The sequence below is a fragment of the Triturus cristatus genome, chromosome 3_2 (genome assembly GCF_964204655.1).
Source record: "Triturus cristatus chromosome 3_2, aTriCri1.1, whole genome shotgun sequence".
In the NCBI taxonomy this organism is placed as follows: Eukaryota; Metazoa; Chordata; class Amphibia; order Caudata; family Salamandridae; genus Triturus; species Triturus cristatus.
Window position 1 is genome coordinate 1074486667 of NC_140584.1, and position 14152 is coordinate 1074500818.

General features: G+C 42.9%; 1 protein-coding gene across 6 annotated transcripts in view; it reads left to right on the top strand.

Moving 5' to 3' along the window:
* Positions 1 to 14152, top strand: part of AUTS2 (activator of transcription and developmental regulator AUTS2) — a 2674869-nt gene that overhangs the window by 1229341 nt on the left and 1431376 nt on the right. The window lies entirely within an intron of this gene.

The window sequence follows — 14152 nt, forward strand, 5'->3', positions numbered from 1 at the left end:
TTCGTTTTTTTACAGATTGGGTGGTTTTCCCGATGTAGGCCAGTGGGCATGGACACAAAACACAATAGATGACGTTGTGTGTGTTACAGTTGGTAAAATTATCATGGATTACGTATTTCTGCCCGTACACAAACTTTGTGCCTTCCAATGTGCTGTCACAGGATACGCATGTACCGCATTTTGTGTGTCCTTTTATTGGAGGTAATGAAAGCATGGACCTCAAAGATATTGCTGGTTGTTTGCAGGTCGTATTGGCACGTACCAGTTTTTCTCGTATGCTTGTGTTTTTTTTAGAGCAAAGATTGGTGTCTGTGTGAAAGATGGAATGCCTTTTATTGTATCCCAGTTTCTTCGGATAATTTTTTGCATCTCAGTTGTTTGGCTTGAAAATGTCGTGACGCATACCAGTTTTGTACTTTTTTTCTATGATCTTGGGGTGAGGAGAGAATCTCTTGAGGTATACCAGGCCCTTTTTAAAGCCCTTTTGAGTAGTTTTTTAGGGTAATTCCTCTTTAACAGTTTCTCCATTAGTGAATATGCATTACTGAAATAATCTTCTTTTTTTTAGCAATTCCGCCTTATTCTCAGGTACTGACTGAAAGGGAGGTTTTCTCTTAAATTTCGTTGGTGGAAGCTTGAGAAGTGGAGAAATGTATTTCTGTCAGTTTTTTTGGTGTAGAGTGTTGTGTATAGGTGACCTTCTTCGTGCTTGATTAGGAGGTCCAAAAAATTCATTTCTGTTTTGTTGTAGTTGACTGTAAATTGGATGTTTGGGTTCCTATTGTTCAGCCATGTCACAAAGGTTTCTAAAATTTGTGCATCGCCTCTCCGTAGCCTAAAAACATCATCGATGTAACGACACCACATTTTTATGTGGCCGTCGTATGGGTTATTGTTGTACACCCATTTTTCTTCGTAGAGGGCCATGAACATTATGGCCATTTCTGGAGCGAAGGGACAGCACATTGGAAGGCACAAAGTTTGTGTACGGGCAGAAATACATAATCCATGATAATTTTACCAACTGTAACACACACAACGTCATCTATTGTTTAATAGGGGTTTCACAAGACACCTCCTCCACTAGCTATAAGCTGCATCCATAGCCAAAGCAGACACTCACACTGAACTACAATGACCGGCTAAAATTGTGAGAAATACATAAAACCTCAAGAATCCTCTCTGTTTTCAAGACATCAACAGAGTAATAAACCAGCCCCTCAAAGAAGCGGAACTATCAGACCCAACAAAAAACACCCTATTTGCCATATATCAAAAAAAAGATTTTCTTAAAAAAGACTATAGCAACAACAAACAGCGATTTCAACAAAAAGGACCAACCCCGTTAAAGTCTGCTCTTGATTCAAATCATGTCAAAAAAAACCAACTGGCGGGTCCACGATAAACTGAATAAACCCACTGGGTAGAAATCATACACCTAACACGTTTCCGCCTTCTCCACAAGTATAGGTCAAAAATAAAGTGTCAACAATATTCTCCGATATGCCGTTATAAAGTTTTATTCAAATCTCGGAACTCCGGAGGAACAACAACTTAGTTACCATGACTACGTCCTACGTAATCATGCCGGAAACTCCATAAGAACCAACCAATGCGCTCGAGCAGCTCACAGCACCATGCAAATGCCGCATTCGTGAGGAAAGAGAAACGCCGAAGACGGAAAAGAAGCACGATCTTTCAAGTGAGACGGCCCGATATCCAATAACCACCAAGAAAAAGGTATGGAAAGCTGAAATGTACGCTTGCTCACCAACAAGCATGTGGTGATCCGAGGGGGCACTCGCCATTCTGAAACAACGTTACAATTGAAACTACCCGATAATACACGGGAGATGTAACCTCACCACGCATGGAGCACAAAAAAACGCCCAGGGTGAACCAATTGGTATTTAAAGTTCTCTCACCACGTTTTCGGCATTCAAAACCACAAGTAATCAAAACCAGTTATTACAACAAGGCATAGCGCACTGGCAGTCACGTCACAAATTTTGATAAAGACAGCACGGTCACGTTCCCACAATGCAGGAATCATTAAACCAAGAGCTAGACTCCAAAACAAACAAGGTCATTCTTGATTTAAATGAACCAAATCTCACTAGTTACCCTTGATTGCTTATTCAAATTATCTCTCCATCCACTTTCCGTTTCGCAGAGAGAAACCAGCCCCACCAGGCAAAATAAGCTCAACTACGGAAGCCGGTCCCACCCACAAAGAATTTCAAGGTAGGACATGTACCACATAAGTACAAGACCACAAAGACACAACCCCTAAACCAAGAATGCTAACACCACCATAATTCATTCATGTATTACAGACAAAGACGAAAAGTCATCATTACCTGAGTGCATGTAAGTTACCAGAATACCCTAGTTTCTACAACGCCATACTATAGTACAAAAATTAAAACAGGCATATCTTTGTCCCAACAGGAATAGATGTCCGACTCTAATCACACAACAGCCCTGAAGACGACCTTATAAATAATATACAGGTCCCTTATGATATAGGTCGAAACGCGTTGGCTAACAAGCAGAGATCCAGAAAAATCTGGGAGAAACCAATCTAGACACCAGAACTCCCAAAAGAGCGCAAACAGTAAATACGTTTTTTTGCTCAATTAAACCACTACGATAGAAGAATTCGACTCTGCCCTGGACCGTAGCAACAGTCACAACTAGAGGAGCTAACTTGTTTCAGTTCCCAAAGTTATACAAAATCGGACAACTCATTATTGTCATGTAAAAATTCCCTAATTGTTTGGTGTAAGTTTTTTTCATTGATGTATGAAATGTCATGAAGTCACTGTATAAATGTAAATATTTGCCACTGTTTTATGTATAGAATATGTGTCCTGCAAAATGAAGTAGTGTTCGTTCAGCTCTAAAAAAAACAAGAAAGTGTTACAATTTATTTATCAACCGCAGTCATTAAAAAGGCTAGCTGGAAAAGACATTCTGTGATCAATGGTGTCAGAGGTACATGCACGTCATAAAAAGTTAGTATAGATTCCCGCCTCTGTCCACCTTATTGAATCTTCCCCAATTTTACATATCTCAATGTTTAAGCAAAGGCATTACACTGACACTCTCCTTGCATAGCCATTGCATTGCTGGGTCCTGTCTCTTCAAACTACTATAGTTTGGAAGCAAAATACATGTGAAACCAAGCCTGGATCTGTCAAAAGCAGTGTAACTGATGTTCTGTATAGTACGCTACCAATGTAAAAGCATTGCACAGTGAAGACACTGCTTTGTGCACCACTTGTTACAGTGTTACAATGACAAACGTGTATCTGTGTTGCCAGCGTGGCGAATCTCTTATGCCCCATTTACGGCTGTCCCTTTCTCTACTCAGTTAATACTAAATGCTATAAATAGTGCAGACATTTAGGAACAATCGTTAAAGAGAATGCAGTCATACTTAAAGGAATTTTGGAGAAGTTTGTAACAATTGTTGCAAATTATAATACACAGTATTGATATTTTAGTAGATTTGACACTTTATACACTGAGGGCTTCTGAACAGAATTGAAAGCACTATTGTTTTTCTTATAACATTTGCTATCAAGAGATACTATTTCTATTTTTCTTTGAGTGACCTCTTTGCAGGGCAATGCCCATCAGCGAAACATTCTATGTGTTCTGGATCTTAAGAGAATAGTTGTATCCTTTGCATGCTTCGATACTAGAGCAAAATGTGTTGCAAATTTATTTCAAGGCAACTAACGTTTTGTCAGTTCTTTAGGCCTGCTCGCTCTCTGAATAGATGTTTCTCAGTCATCTCATATTGTAACTGCTTAAGGGGTGCTAACAACAACTATTTTATTTTGATTTAAATAGTGCTGATTCCTGGCAGAGTAATTAACGCCTGGTAATATTGCCAACTGATTTACACTTAATTTTTCAATCTAAGGAGAAATGGTATATGCCCTAGGATTCAGACACAAGACTTGCCAGCCACACATCCTTAAATTAAGTGTGTTAACCCACTAAGCTCAATTTTCTGTGACCTGTACATGTGTGCATCATCAAAGAATGATATTTTGCAACGCCCTGTTGAGCAGACTGTAAACATACCTTTGGGGAACAGTCAGACAGGAGCAACTTTCTGAAAATGGAATTAGAAATATTTCATGAGCATACCTTTATTTCACAGAATCAATTTTGTGAGACCCAGCAAAACACATCACCCTTCTAAAAAATACCTTTGTGAAAACTGGTTCTAGATAGGCCTGGGCGGAGTTCTGCTCCGTGGAACTCTGTGAAGTGCCCAAAAAAATCTATTGGGTTCGGCGGAGTTCTGTGAGCGCTGGAGTTTGGTAAGTCTTGCTACTCGCACTGATTTTTACCGCCAGGAGTTTGTCTTCTTTCTGCCTCTCAGGTAGATATTCTAATTGATTGGTAGCTTCCTAAACATGAGCAGCAGATTTCGCGATGCGAGCATTACATTTTTCTCACTTGCCAACTTACCATATGGTGCACCTTGCGAGAGAAAAAAACTCCACTCTGCGTCACTTCATGGAGTTTTGCAGAGCTCTGCGAACTCCAGCGGCAGACAGGTATTTCATCACCCACCCCTAGTTTCTAGAGCCATTTAGATTGAAATCTGTAGAAGTTGTTTTTTTAGTTGCTGAAATACTTATTCTCCTTTTTAAAGATATCTGTCAGTAAAATAAAAACATTGTCTAATTTACTCACGCCTGTTTCCTATAACTGTATCAGGCCTGTCTTGCTTAAAATGCTCAATTATCACTCTATTTTCTTGTTTGGGCCCCAAGGATAGCTCTGCCCAATTGCTTGAAGTGTTGGCCCGCCCTCCTATAGGTTCACCTGCTAGGCTCCCCCTCCCCCAAAGCGCGTGTCTGTGGCGCTCTTGCATGTCACTATGTAAATACAACTGCAGTGTACCATTTCTTAATACTAATTATCTGAAATCAACTACAGCTTGCACAACGGACAGCAACATTTCTGTTATATTAATGACCAGTCTAACAAATGCCTCAGCTTTAATTCACAGTTCCCGTATTTTTAACATTAATCTGATAATTAATTTATAACAGCATTAGGTTGTCTCATCTAGTTGGACGTACAGGCATTCTGTGTATCACACTGTTTATCTTGTCTGCATTAAGTGAAATGATATCCGAGTAAAGTGGTTCACAGAGAGAGAAAAAGAGATTAATCTCTAAGATGGCGGCCTGAGAGGCCGTCGCGCGGTCCCAAGAGCGATTGGATGCAGAATGACTCTGACGTCGCCTCCTCTTTCCTCAGAAAATCAAAATGTCAGTTGGTATTCAGGGACCATGGTGCCCTGCGTGATCGCTGCTTTGTTTTGTAAGCCGGGGTGCTTAAATGCTTTGTTGCTTTATGTTAATTCCTCAGCAGTGCAATCAAATTCATGTCGTAATTAAAGCTGTCAGTTGGAAGGCAAGCCAATCGCAGAGAAAACACAGCATAGCAAATGAAGCAAAATGATTCTGCGTGTAGCTATACGATGCTTCACCAGGCATGAAATTAAATAAGTAATTTGATGTTGACATCATAAATTGAAACGATACCTACTGTGCCCGCATTGAGTCAGACCGTCACAAACAATGACCATAACACAGATGCACAGTAAAGCCCTCCGCCCCCCCACCCACCCTGGGACGTACAATATATATGTAAAGTGGGGGGGCCAGGGCTCCCAGTCCTGGAGGGGTGAGGCTGTCTTGGCCGTGCCACTGAGCCGCAGTGACAGAGGTTGAACCAGTCTGTCAACAGCAAATCTATCTCGGATTTTTCATGAGGTGCAGCAGTCGAAATGTGGCCTCTCAAGCTGTAAATAAATTCAAAGTGTCTCCTGGACAGAGGCCTGATTTTACAAACCGTGAGGAGAGGAGACATTCGAGTTGGCGCTTTTCCGGTTTCTTCTGAACCCCCTGTAGTTTTTTTTATTATTATTATTGTGAGGCCAGTTAAATAAATGAATTATAACCTTCTGAACCTAGGTCGGACACCCCAATTGTAAAGCGTACTCCTGTGGGGGGACACTTGGTGGGCAATTGTGCACCCTCAAATTGTGATAGTGTGGGGTGCGGTAATTAGTAAGTGTGCAAATACAGTACCATTCTTTATTTCAGACCTCGAAATTGGCACTAAAGCTGTACAAGTGCATGCTTTCTCCCGTGCTGAGATGTACAAACAGAAAATGTTTCCCCTGGAACCTTTTACCGACTCAATTCCTGTTGCTGAAATTCATATTGGCTTTAGGAATCTGTGCATTGTATCACTACTAACCAGTGATAAGGTACTTATTCTCACTCCTTAGAAAATTGTCTTACACCTGATTGGTACATGTAATTTACCTATACGTCCCTACTAAAGTGATACAACATGTACTTCGAGCCTGAAAATTAAAATTCCACTAGTTGCTCTGCAGAACTTATTGTGACACCCACTTACAATAGCCTTTTAAAACATCTCTTAGGCCTGTCATTGCAGCCAGTGTGCACCTCTAAACTGTGAGTTTGACCTGGCAAAATAAACCTTTTTTCAAGCCTAAACCTCCCTTTTTAATACATGTAAGTCACCCCTAAGGTAGGCCCTATATAGCTATAGAGCAAGGTGCATTGTCATTAAAAATTTGGACATGTAGTTTTTGTTTCACATGTCCTGGTATGCTCAAAACTCACAAATTCGCTTTTCTGTGCTGTGAGCTCTACCTCTCCCATAGGATAACTGTGAGTTACCTTCTTACAATTAATATGTGATAACTCCTGATTGGGAGCAGGTAGAAATGTCATGTTTATACTTAAAATAATTGTAATTTATAGTTCTCTTTAATGATAGAGTCAGATTTTAAGTCACAATTATAAAAATTTCACTTTATGAAAGTTGCCATTTTCTTTTCAAGACCATTTGGTGCCTGCAGACTATAACCTGGTGTGAGGTTGGGTACTGGCCCGTGATTGGACCAGAGAGGGACAGAGTCCGTATCGAGGGGTATGGTCTATCTTTAATGGTCAAGTACAGTACACAATACAGGTTGGAATAGGTCCCGGTCTCTTCCTCTGGTCCGGAGTTCTTCTTTCTCTCCTTCCCCTGGGATTCTGGGTCCGGCGTTGAGGCTTTCCCAGCTACGCTCCTCCCGGCGCGTGGCGGGGCGAGAAGCCGTGTAGTTGGCCTCCTGGCCCTCCGACTCTCCCGTCGCTGGTTCTTCCCTCTCCTCCTCTTCGGGTCTCCACAATTCGTCCTCCGTCTGCTACTTCGCTCTCCGTCTCCGTCCTCGATCGTTTCCTGACTCCTTCTCCTCCGTGGGCTTTCGCGCTTCCCTCGTCGCTGGCGTCCTCTTTACGTGGGATCTCCGCAGCCGATTGGTGCTCTGATGGTGACGCCAGAGCAGGACTCCCAGCTTCCGAGGCGAGCCAGGCCGCATTAAAGGGGCTGCCTGCGTCCTGTAGATGGGGCGGAAAGGTATACTCAATGAGGGTCCTTTCCTGTTCCTCATCCTCTCCTGAGCCTACTCGACACCTGGGTAACATGACTAAGGGCCTGATTTAGATGTCAGCAGTCTTCCTGCCTGCTTCCCATGGCGGCAGGCCCGAGTACTCCATCAAGCCAATGGCATCCTGCCAACCATATTGAGATGTGTGCACGATACACAGAAGGCCGCCAATCTGTTGGTCTTCTGTGCTGCCTCCATTGCTGTCAAGACTGCAGGGTGCCACCTAGCCGATTTAGATGTTCCTGTTAGGCTGGTGGTGTCCTGTTGATGTGTCCATATGTGTTTGTAGTATATGTGTATTGATGTGAAAATGTACATACTGCTGTGCACAGAACAAACACCATGCAATGTATCCCACGCACACCACAAACACCTACCTTCGATTCTGTTTAAACTGGGTGCCGGTCTGTTGTGGTCAGGGTGCAGCAGGATGGGTGGGACCAGGACAATGGTGGAGAAGTGGAAATTGCATCCAGTACCCGCGGAAAATATGAGTATTCACCCCTTCTCTTACCTTTCCGCTGAGTCGAAGTGGGAGGGATTTCTGCCAGAATTCCTGTACAAACAATCAAATCCAAATCTGGTGAGCGGGGATCCTAGCTGGAGCCCCTCCTCTGCCTGCTGCAACCCATCCCACTGTGTGGGCAGGGAAAGAATTCCTGGCAAAGTCAGCAGGACCACAGCAGTCTACTCTCCCATTGCCAGCCAACATCTGCATAGGGCCGGTGGACTGTCAGGTTGGCAGATGGGAAGACTGCCAAAAAAGGCCACTCCATTGTGGACCAGCCAACATCTAAATAAGGCTTTAAGTGTAGTTGGCAGTTGACCTTTGTGTATTCCTCCCAGACAGTGAGACAAAGGTGGACTAGGATGGAAGGGTGGAGCTGTTCCCTAACCCTAGTGCTTAATTTGAGCTGGTGCTTTCTGGTGCTGAGCACCGGCACTTAATTGGTTTCCGGTGCTGGGCACCGGCACCTAATTGGCAACACCACACTTAGGGCAGTCTGCCACAAGGTGGTGCTGTTCATGTAATTTGGAGATAAGCAGTGTAACAGTTGATTAGGAAAACAATATACATTGAAAAATTGCCTGGAATACTCTGAACTGTCGCATTGTAACAGTTGATTAGGAAAACAATATACATTGAAAAATTGCCTGGAATACTCTGAACTGTCGCATTCACATGGGAGAGAAATTGTTAGTAGTTGTTTTGGCAGCGATGACAGTGGTGATGGGTGGTGCAAGCTGCAGAGGCCACCTGGTCAGAGCCCTGCCACTTAATATTTTACAAATTAAGCACTGCCTAACCCAATTACATTTCAAAGGAGCTGCCTTCTGCACACTTACAAAAACTTCACACTAGTCTTTTTTCATCCCAGACCTCTTGGTGCCTTGGCAGGGAGGTAGGAAATTCCAGCACCATCTGTGAGAGGAAAACTCTAGAAGTTTCTCCCACTTCAAAGATGGCACCAGGTATAAAAAGAGGCCTGCCCTTCTTTCTCAGAACCCAAACTAGCTAGACCTCTTCCCTACATCCAAGACTAACCTAAGTGACTCCATGGGTCAGTTGGCTGACCTCCTTTTTCATGCTACAGGGACACCAAAAGCTCCAATGGCCTCTCTACAATTGCCCAGCTGACCTGCTGCAATTACCATGGCTGGACTTAAATAGGACCTACCTAAGCCCTGCTGGCCTCTGCTAGAGTGAGTCCCTGATCCTCAAGAGGTGCGACCCTTGGTTAGCATTAGTGTTCACTCCTCTGAATAAAAGGGAGAAATCCTGAGGTTTTGGGCTCTTTGTGACCATTAAAAAGTCCATTCATTCAAGATCTTGCCACCCGCGATGCTCGCCAATACGAAGCTCCTGTGAACCCAACTGTTTGTGCCTTAGTGACTACCAACAATGACCGGCAAGCATTTTAATCTCAAATTATTTATTAAAATGTACTCCATCTTTCTAATCTGGTGTGGGATTTTTCTTATGGTGTGCTCTCCTTTTATTACTGGTTGTCTACCTTTTATTGGTTTGCACATCACCTCTAAGTTAAGCCCAACTGATTTTGTGCCAAGCTAGCAGAGGTTTAAGCACAGGTTAATTTAGCAACTTTTGTGCTTCATCCTGACAGGGATTGTGGTTGTTGCTTTAGAAGAGTCTTCACCCCGCAATCAAAAATCCAACATCTACAAAGGCCAAATCTTGATTATGTATACTCAAATTAGGTGTTAAGACACTATCAGTCTAACTGGTCTTCCAAACTCTGACATCATCGACCACGACTCAACAACGTCCCAAAAACCATCTCCAACTTCAATGCTTGGATAAGTGTCTGCATAGATGTCCTGACTACTCTCAAAGCCAACAACGCCATGAGAACCAGATTGCAAGCAAGATGGTAGTTGGAGGAGCTCACTCTCATCTTACACCATTACAAGCAACATGAACTCAGATAGAGACAAAGCCAGAAAAACATAGACAAGAGCACCTAAAAGTCTGCCCTCAAATGGTACCATCAGCAAATGAAAACCACACAATGCTCCACGCTCACCAAACACATTGAAAGCAGCTCAACCAGCATTAAAATCAGTGGCTGTTTTTGTGCTTTTTGTGAGCACAAAGAACTCTAGCGTGAGTACTTACATTTTCAGGTGTATCTTATGTGTATGATGGATGTTGATGTTGCTGTTCTTATGTAGGATTCCAGGGATTCCACATATAGAGTCATGATGATGTTGGAAATGATGGAGCCATGGGCTCTTCAGAGGAAACAGAACTTCTGGGTTGTGGAACCATTGATTTGGGTATGTTGCTGTTGCTTACAAAGTAGAAGGTGGACCACTGCAGTGTCAGACCAGAAAAGCCCACGTTTTAGGGCTGACTATATTGAAGGCTGTGGGGATGTCAAGTAGCATCAGAGGTTCAAGTGATGTTTGGTTCACTAAGGTCCATCAATCGTACCCTCTTTTTTAGGACTTCTCCTTGGATTCAGTCCAAGAAAAAAATCAGGAAGTTCTGCAAATCCTGCCAGCCCACTTGAGATGTCAACACACTACTCCATATTTACAACACCACTATGAAAAATAATGTGGAATTATGTTATTCATTTCTTAATATGGTTCAGCATGTCCCTGAACACATGGTGTCAGCAGGCTGCATAACAATTGAAGGCATACATAAAAATTAAGTATAACATAATTCTAGCCATTACATTCAACAGGCCATGAGACACCTTGACACTTATTGAAGACATGTGCCTCAGATGACAATAAATGCATAACATGAACCTCCATATCAAACATTCAGCTCCATTGCACACCCAACCAGTATAAGAGAACTTGCGCTCTACAGCCAGATAAAAAATTGGGAACGGATCAGTAGCCTAAAAGATCTCTCCCTACTAACCTGTGCCTGCAGACCCCTTATCACTGCTGCTGAAACCACCTCAAGACTGCTGTCAATGAAGCGACTAATAGAAGCAAAGCACTCTTAAAGGCTATGTGCCCTATGGCAATCCCCTGCATCAACAGCTAATGCCACAATTAGTTGACAAGTGCTTTTTAATCAATCCGTTTTTTCACTAAGAACAGAAACAAAATCAGACTCACATTTCCAACACCAAACAGACATCTACACTGCCCTATCCTTCCACCCGCAGGAGACCAACTTATACCTCCTTTCACACACCAAGCATCTGCTCCTTCAGGTGCACCTCTTATGAAGATGACATTCTACCATCCTCCTTTGAGAGAAACATCCATGGAGATGCCGGTACAGCCCTCCTCAGTATTGTCCGTACCTATCTAAAGCTAGGAGCCTTTGCAAATGTGAGATGAGTGTGCTGAATGCAAACAGAGGTGCTGCAGTTTGAGATGTCTATGGTGAAATCCTTGTTGGACTCGGAGGTCTGTAGAGCAGACTGACGATGGCTGTCCAGGAGGCTTAGGGGGTTAGTACCGGCAGGTGGGCAACTTAAATATCTTGATGTAACTGGGGCCCTGAACACAAAGGGGCCGATTATGATGTCATTGGGAAAGGCTCCAAACAGGATTCGGATTAAGCGAATCTGATTCGGAGCTTATGTTTCCGACCAAATCATTTACCTTTCATGACGATCAAGTACGATGCACGGAAGGCGTCCGGGCTGACCGAATCGGTTCTGAAAGCAATTCAGGCAGTGAAGTTCAATGGGGACGGTTTCCGAATGAGCGAGTACAATGACTGATTCTGACAGCCGTACCGACTCGGTTTTGACAAGAAAAAACAGCTGTGGAAATCAGACTTTGGGGGCCCATAGCAGGCCCCTCTGCACTGGGGCCCTCTGAAACGGTCCCCCTTTCCATGCATGCATGATGTGGCGGGCACCATGGGGTACCTGCCACAGGGTGCACGCTTTTCCCCACCAACCCCTTTTTCCAATGGGAGCCTGTGTTCACATTGGGTACACAGGCTCCTATTGAATTCAATGGGAGTCTGACCGAATCGTATCCGGATGCATCCTGATGCATCCAAATCTCTTAATTGGGCTAACCCGATCTGAGTCGTTAGGAAAGCATTCCGAAAACGATTCGGTGGAAATGCTTTCCTGACGACATCGTAATCGGCCACAAAGTGTTGGGTGGACTTGTGGATGATGCTAAGTACTCCACTGGCAATGTGTGTACAGTCTGTGTTGTTGTTTGACAAGCGTGCATCTAGGTTGAGTTGTGACATAACACCTGCGATGCCAGAGATATTCTTCCACCCAGCAAGACTCACTGCACAACACCTTCCTAATTGCGTTTTGCAAACAGAACATTCTAGAAAGGCAAGATGAAATACTCATGTACACAATATAGCACCAAATTCATAAAGTTGGTTCAGCACTCCTATCCAGTAAATACAGCATTCTTCCTTAAAAATATCACATCACAGTTTTCCACCTGGGTAGCCATGCACTTTAAAAAAAAACTACCAGTTTAAGCCAAACAAAGTACATTGGACCACACAGCTCCCCAAAAATTGGAGTGCATGCTAAATACACCAGCTAAATGTCTTCTATCATAGGCATGATGTGGTCAAGACTATTCACCATGCTTCGTAGATAGTATTTCATGCAGGAGATGGCCCATAATAATTATCCATAATTTAAAACGTACTCAGACTAATGAGAAGAGGTTTGTCTCTTGCACTTTGTTCCGGGCAGGGGTATCCAGGGGAGAGGCAAGGCTTATCCGCTTTGTTACCGGTTTCCAGACCATCTTTCTCTGGCCTCTTAACCGCACTCTTGTATGATAACAGTAATCTGACATGATCATGACAGGTTTGGATAAATGTACCCCAGCGCTTTGCTGATTAGATTCTGGAAGACATCTGGCGCAATGCAGGACGCTGATCAGTCAATACTTTATTTCGGCTAACAATAGCCATAAAAGTCAACACAAAACACAATACATGAATCCATAATGCAATACGCAATTCATAAGTCCATGATGAACAAATTACATACAATTTATGATGGTGAATATTTATCCATGATTAAGCAATACCAGATAAAATATAAATATTACATTAAATTAGCTAAAAGCCAGAGTTCTTATAATAAGCAATATTAAAAATGAGGTAGACTTGAGGATAATCTGGTAACTAGAGTAATCCATGGTTCCTCTTTCTATAATTACAATTTATGACCACAGCGTTTCCTAATAAGGTATACATTAAATAAATATCTACTTATACCATATACCATTACTTGGGAGGAGTTGAATTTTAATATGCGCTCAGCTACTTTATATGACTCAATCCCCATATTCCTACAGAGGGGTTTAATCCAAGAGGTCCTTGGTTTCTTGTAGGCCGGACAGAAAAAGAGTATGTGGGGAATGTCTTCCCTAGCCCCAAGGGGACACATAGTACACATATCCAATCCATTTTCTCCAGCCCACTTGCATGTGTAGGAGTTTAACAATAGAACCCCATAACTAAATTGTAGATAGAGAGATTTTGCTAAGGGAGGAGCAATCTCATCCATAAATTCCTCAAAATTAGGTGAATCTTTTGCGTTTAAAAAATTCTGGGTCAAAGTACCAACCAGGTTTGGATAAATGTACCCCAGCGCTTTGCTGATTAGATTCTGGAAGACATCTGGCGCAATGCAGGACGCTGATCGTGATGACGGATGTCATGGGTTGTGCTGGAAGCATTGCGTCAGACGCTGGGTTGCGTAACTCACAATTCCTATAGTGAATGCGATGCCAACTGAATGCACAACCTCCCTGCCCTGTAGAAACGTAACAGCATCCTTGTTGCTCCATGTGGATGTTTCTATCGCCTATGTTATGCCCCATTTCGTGCATTTCCAAATTGGCTTTTAACATTCGGATTTTTCTGATTTGGCGAGGCCCTTCAATCCACATGAAACTGTATTTATGGGGCATTTTCACCTGGTAATTTCGGCAACTTTGACCTGCCATATTTCACCAGGTGAAATTGTCACATTAACGAAAGGACAACCTCAAAAAAGGTTAGGGAGACAATAAACGTTAAATCCACCTCACCATTCATTAAAAGGGCCACCCCAGGGCTCCACGGAGTTCCATTTTTCAGCCATCATAAATTAAACACCCAGAATCTTTAAATTATTCATTTCTGTGCCCGCAGTCTTCAGAAAA